Source organism: Sorex fumeus, unplaced genomic scaffold, assembly GCF_029834395.1.
Source record: "Sorex fumeus unplaced genomic scaffold, SorFum_2.1 ptg000070l, whole genome shotgun sequence".
Taxonomy (NCBI): domain Eukaryota; kingdom Metazoa; phylum Chordata; class Mammalia; order Eulipotyphla; family Soricidae; genus Sorex; species Sorex fumeus.
Window position 1 is genome coordinate 12,091,428 of NW_026606127.1, and position 6,702 is coordinate 12,098,129.

Here is a 6,702-nt window from a genome sequence, read left to right on the forward strand (position 1 = left end):
TCTATCAATAAAAAATAATAAAAAATTTAAAAAACACAAAAACAATCAGTTTTGATTCACACGAAATATGGAAATTCTGAATTTCACGTGTAAGAGATTTTCCTTGGCTTCACTGAAAGGATTAAAAATTAAATTGCACAAAATAGCTTTGCAATGGCCCATCTCATGGTGATTCAATTAAAAAATCACTTCTTCACTTAATCACTTAACTTCCCGTTAGTCGTCGATTTGCTCGAGCGGGCGCCAGTAACGTCTCCATTTGTCCCTGTCGCGTGCTAGTGTAGCCCAATGGCATCTCTTCGCTCCGGGAACATGGAGGGCCTCAAACCGATCGTTCATGATCTTGACAAAGAAGTCTGACCATCTGGTAGGTGGGCGGCCACGCGGTCTCTTGACATCCCGTGGAATCCAATCAGTAACAGCTCTAGTCCAACGGTCGTCTTTAAATCTCATTACGTGACCAGCCCATCTGATTTTCGACACCTTGGCAAATGAGACAGCATCCCTGATCTTTGATCGTCGAGGGATGTCAGATCTCCGGATTCGTTCTCTCATTTGAGTGAAACGTGATATTCCAAGCATAGCTCTTTCTATTCTTCTTTGGGAGACCTGAATGGCGTTCTCATCTTGTTTGCGTAGGGCCCAGGTCTCTGAGGCATATGTTAATGCAGGAAGAACAGTGGAATCAAAGAGATGTGTCCGCAACCGGAGGTTCTTCGTCCTCTTAGCTATTTCTTCGACGTTCTTGAAGGCGTTCCAAGCCGCTCTCTTCCTCCTGCGCAGCTCGGGTGCCAGGTCATTTGTCATGTTGACCTCTCGACCTAGGTACACATAGCTGTTGCATTCGGAGATGGTCGTTCCATTGAGAGCGAATGGGGCGTCAGGAACAAGGCTGTTTCTCATAAACATTGTCTTCGTAAGATTCAGCTGTAGTCCTACCTTTCCACACTCACGGTCAAAGTCGGCCAGCATTTGTGCCGCTTGGCTGATGTTTGGTGTTATTAAAACAATGTCATCAGCAAAGCAGAGGTGGTGTAGTTGCCGACCATCTATCTTCACTCCCATTCCTTCCCATTCCAGTCGTCGCATGATGTTCTCGAGGGTGGCACTGAAGAGTTTTGGTGAAATGGTATCACCCTGCCGCACCCCTCTCTTGACATCAACGATCACTTCTTTGTAGAATGGTGAGATCCTGGTAGTGAATCCGCAATACAGCTCACGGAGGATTCTGATGTATTGGGCTTGAATGCCCTGATTGGCTAGGGCTTCAATGACCGCTTCCATCTCAACAGAATCAAAGGCCTTCTTTAAATCAATGAACGTTAAGCAGAGCGGCATCTTGAACTCCCGAGAAACCTCAATGAGCTTGGTTATCGTGTGGATATGGTCGATGGTGCTGAATCCTTTGCGGAACCCTGCTTGCTCACATGGTTGTCTTTCATCTAGTGTTCTGCCAATCCTATTCAGGATGACTCGAGTGAACAACTTGTAGATGATAGACAATAGGCAGATCGGGCGATAGTTGCCAATGTCATGGATGTCTCCCTTCTTGAACAGTAGTACGGTCCTGCTGGTTTTCCATTGAGATGGAACCTTGCATTCAGACAGGTAGCGAGTGAAGAGCCGAGCCAGTGTATTGATGAGTACTGATGGCAGGTTCTTCAGGTGTTCAGGTCTGACCTTGTCTGGGCCGGGTGCTGTTTGCTTCTTTACTGACGAAATGGCGTGTCGGATTTCGGAAGGGAGAACGTTGGGAACGACATACCCATCCTGTGGAATTTGGTATGTCGGCAAGTGGACATGGCTATCGAAGAGATTTGAGTAGAAGTCATGGATAATCTTCTCCATTGCCGTTCTGGAGGATGTGATGTATCCATCAGGACGTCGGAGGGCAGTCATCTTGGTCTTATAGTTGGCGAAGGACAGGCGGGCGGTACGAATACTTTTCCCGGCTTCTGCCGCATCTACCAGTACTTCTGCTCTTCTCTCTTTGAGGTCTTCCTTGATCGCATCTCTGCACTGCTTTGCGAGCTCGGACGTTAGCTTGCGGTTGCCTGAGGCATGCGCCAAACCACGCTGGCGAATTAGCTCAAGAGTTTTCGAAGATAGGCGACTTTTTGTGGCTATCTCTCTCTTGGCGTTCCTCGCACATTCATGGAGGTGCTGAACCAGTCGATCGTATTCCTCGTCAATGTTGTCAACAATGGCATCTTCCCATGTTGCCGCAATAGTACCAAAGAGTTCCCAGTTGGTGGTCGTTCTGGGACTTCTCTTTTTGAACTTTGCAGCCCTTTCTCCCCACTCTGTGAAGTAGAATTTTGCACGAAGGAGACGGTGGTCCGATCCCGTTCGAAATTTTGGGACAACAGCGACATCAGTCAGGCAAAACCGTCGATTGAATATGATGTGGTCTATTTCGTTGTGGAATCGTCCACCGGGAGACTCCCATGTCCATCATTTAGATTCTGCCTTCTGGAACTGTGAGTTACCATGAATGGTCTTGGTCGACATGATGAACTCAGACAGTCTCTCACCCTGTTCGTTCCATTCTAGGCCATGGGTTCCGATGTGAAGTTCTTCAGCTGATCTTCTCGGTCCTATCTTGGCATTAAAATCACCCACAATGATCTTGTAGAAGGTGTGGTCTTCTTTATAGAACTTCTCTAGCTCCATGTAGAACTTCTCGATTTCTCTTTCATCATAATGAGATGTTGGTGCGTAGACAACGAAGATAGAAACTGCAGGCAGTGAGCCACATCTATTCAAATGTAAACGTCCGATTCGGGTTGTTAGGCATTGGAATGAATCAATGCTCTTGGCCAAGTTTGTGTTGACAAGGACACCAACGCCTCCAACACCTCTTTTATCGCATGTTCCGAGGAACAATTCTTCTCCAGTGTCGAAAACGGCATGGTGAGATTCGTGCCTTCTTGTCTCGGTCAGACCAATGGTGTCGTACTTGATCATTCGCGCTTGTACCATCAGGTCCTCGATGGATGCATCTGATGCTAGCATACGTGCATTGAAAGTACAGACGATCATTTTTGTCTTCCTTCGTTGTGGCAGCCTAGGTCGGCCTTGAGATTTTGTCGGCCTCTCCTTTCTCATCCTTCTCAGTGCTGCCATGTCGGTGAAGCCTTCAGGGTCAGGTGAATGAGACCAGTTGTAGTTACTGGTTTTTAATTTGGTATTCGATATGCCAAATTAAAAAATAAATGAAGAAATTTTAAATCACTCATAAAGATTAAAACTGCCATAACAAATACATGCACCTTGATTTGAAACAGATAACTCACATTTGAAAAGAGAGAGAGAGAGAGAGAAGGACTAAAACTAAGTGAACAAAGCAAATGACTCCTTAGGAGGTCATATATATATATAGTAATTAAGATGGGAGGAGGTGGTGCTGGAGCACACGAAAAGGTATTTATGATTCAAGGATTCACACCCAGAGATCTTATTGCAAAATTACGAAAATATATAAAACTATTTCACAATACCCACAACCATGTATGGTGAGACTCGAAATTTGATACCAATTATTTATTCACACAGATGTACTCATATGCCTATCATATGCACTAGGGAGATCAAGGGAAATCATTCTTAGCACTGACATTCTTGGAAACTGAAGTAGTAATCAGGTTTTTATGATTAAGTTGTTATGATTTCATAGGCAGTGTTTGTTTCCTGAACCAACCTTGAATGTCTTTAAAAGACCAAATACTTGTGGTAGATGGCTTTAATTATGTTGAGGAAGGTCCCCTCTATACCCATTTTGGCTAGGGTTTTCATCATAAAGGGGTGCTGGATCTTATCAAATGCTTTCTCTGCATCTATTGATATGATCATATGCTTTTTATCTTTTCTTTTGTTGATATGGTGGATTATGTTGATTGATTTCCGGATGTTAAACCATCCTTGCATCCCTGGGATGAATCCTACTTGGTCATGGTGTATGATCTTTTTAATGAGTAGTTGGATTCTATTTGCTAGTAGTTTGTTGAGGATCTTTGCATCTGTGTTCATCAGGGATATCGGCCTGTAATTCTCTTTCTTTGTGGTATCTCTGTCTGCTTTTGGTATCAGTGTGATATTTGCTTCGTAGAAACTGTTTGGAAGTGTTTTTGATACTTCAATTTCGTGGAAAAGCTTAAAGAGCATTGGGAGTAAGTCCTCTTTAAAGATTTGGAAGAATTCACTAGTGAATCCATCCGGGCCAGGACTTTTGTGCTTGGGGAGACTTTTTATTACCATTTCAATTTCCTTGATGGTGATAGGTCTGTTCAGGTATTCCAGGTCTTCTTGGTTCAGCCTTGGGAGTCTGTAGGAGTCTAGGAATTTATCCATTTCCTCGAGGTTTTGATTTTCCGTGGCATAAAGTTTCTCAAAGTACTCCCTGAGGATCCTCTGAATTTCTGTGGTTTCTGTTGTAATGACCCCCTTTTCATTTCTGATTCGGTTTATTAGGGTTTTCTCTCTCCCTTTCTTTGTGAGTTTTGCTAGAGGCTTATCGATCTTGTTAATTTTCTCGAAGAACCAGCTCTTGGTTTCATTGATCTTTCGGATTGTTTTTTGGGTTTCCATCTCGTTAATCTCTGCTCTGAGTTTTATTATTTCCTTTCTCCTGTTCGGGTTGTGCTCCTTTTTTTGGTCCTTTTCCAAGCTCTTAAGCTGTGAGGTTAGGTTACTTATGTGTGCTCGCTCCTCCTTCCTGAGGAATGCTTGTAGAGCTATAAACTTTCCTCTTAACACAGCCTTTTTGGTACATCTACACAATGGAGTACTATGTAGCTCTTAGAAAAGATGAAGTCATGAAATTTACATACAAGTGGTACAATATGGAAAGAATCATGCTAAGCGAAATGAGTCAGAAAGAGAGGGATAGACATAGAAAGATTGCATTCATCTGGGGGATATAAAGTAACAAAGTATGAGATTAATACCCAAGAATAGCTGAGATCAGCACCAGGAGGATTACTCCATAACTTAGAGGCCAGCCGGGTATCCTAGAGGAAAGGGCTGTTCAGATAGAGAAGGGAGCATCAAATAAAGGATGTTTGGAGGATCCTCCCAGGAGGGGAGATGCATGTCGAAAGTAGACTATGGACTGAACATGTTTGCCACTCAATGCCTCTTTTGCAGACCACAACACCCAAAAGGAGAGAGAGAACACAGGGGATTTCCCTGCCACAGAGATAGGGGGGATGGGGGGATGGGGGTGGGAGGGATATTATCCATGGTGGTGGAAAATGGGCACTGGTGGAGGGATGGGTATCTGATCATTGTATAATTGAAACCAAAGCACAAAAAATTGTAAATCTACAACTTTAAAAAAAATAAAATAAAATAAAGGGAAAAAAAAAGACCAAATACAGGAATATTAATTCATTTTTAATTTAATATATAATATGCTGAATTTACATGTTAAACAGAGATGGGTGTCTTTTTCAAGAGTCTATTTGGGACACTGTCCTTGACTTGTTTTATTAGGAACTGAATGTGGTACCCTATAATCTCTAATTCCATCCCTAGTCCTCCCTACTCTACTTCTACCAATCAAAGCAAACTTCACTTTAGACCTAGTTGTCAGTAATCTCAACTAAACATGATAGTACAAAATAAGTCTGATCAAATACTTGTGTTATCCAGCAGTTGTTAAAGATGCTTACACAAGTGAACAGAATATTGAGAAAGAAACGAACACTCCAAATTGTCGTTGAAGAAGGCAAAGAATACATGTTGTAAGTGACCATATAAAAGAAAGAAACTTAAAGTCAATTCCTTGGGAAGTTCTGGTAGTCTTGCAACCATGTTGCCCATGGGGTAATCAGCTAGCTAAAAGTCTTCCTTCACTTGGATGTTCCTTGTTCACATCCCTGATATCGCTCTTTTCCTCCTCAGAACCCATTCCCAGTAAATCATGTGCTCACCAGATCTTGTTGTTTCAAGCTTTGTTTTCGCCAAATTTCAAGGCCTTCCTTTTGCACTTATTGTCTCTTTTCCCATCATTTCAGACTGTTCTCCCAGCATTTTTTCTTCAGTGAATACAACTTTCCTTCAAGGGAGTTGAAGCTTGTTCCTTTGGAGAGTTTACTGGGATCATTTTCCTCTAGCCATACATGAAAGGTAGCAAAACACTTTTCAAGTGGTTCTGTTCCTAGCCAGTCAACTACCCTTTCCTGGGAAAATTTGTTAGCAGTTTAGTCTCAGGTCTGTCAGAAACTGCATCCGTGTTGCTCCATTTCCACCAAAGTAGTTACTGGTACCAAGCAGACTTAGTGAAATATATGTTCCTGTTAACCCACTTGCATTTGGGATCCATGTGAACACCTTCCACCTGGCTTTTATGAACCGTGGTCATCCAGTTTGCTTTTCTGGTGGCATTCTGTTTCTCACTATTCCTCTCCGCAGCTAAGTGATGTGAAAATACCATCTTTAGTAAATGAATATCATGTAAAATTCACTATTAAAAGGAAAAAGGAAACACAGAGAATCAACACTCATATATATTTATATGTGTGTGTGTATTTGAGCTCCTAAGTATGTCTAAAATATAATGTAATCAATGAGGAAAAACACTTTGTATGTGAGAGAAAGTAAGCCAGTGTCTAAAATCACACAGCAAATGTCAAAGTCAAGCTAAAATGAGGCTTATAAAATTCTACTTGAATACTTTCTTTCATTACTACGTGCTGTTTT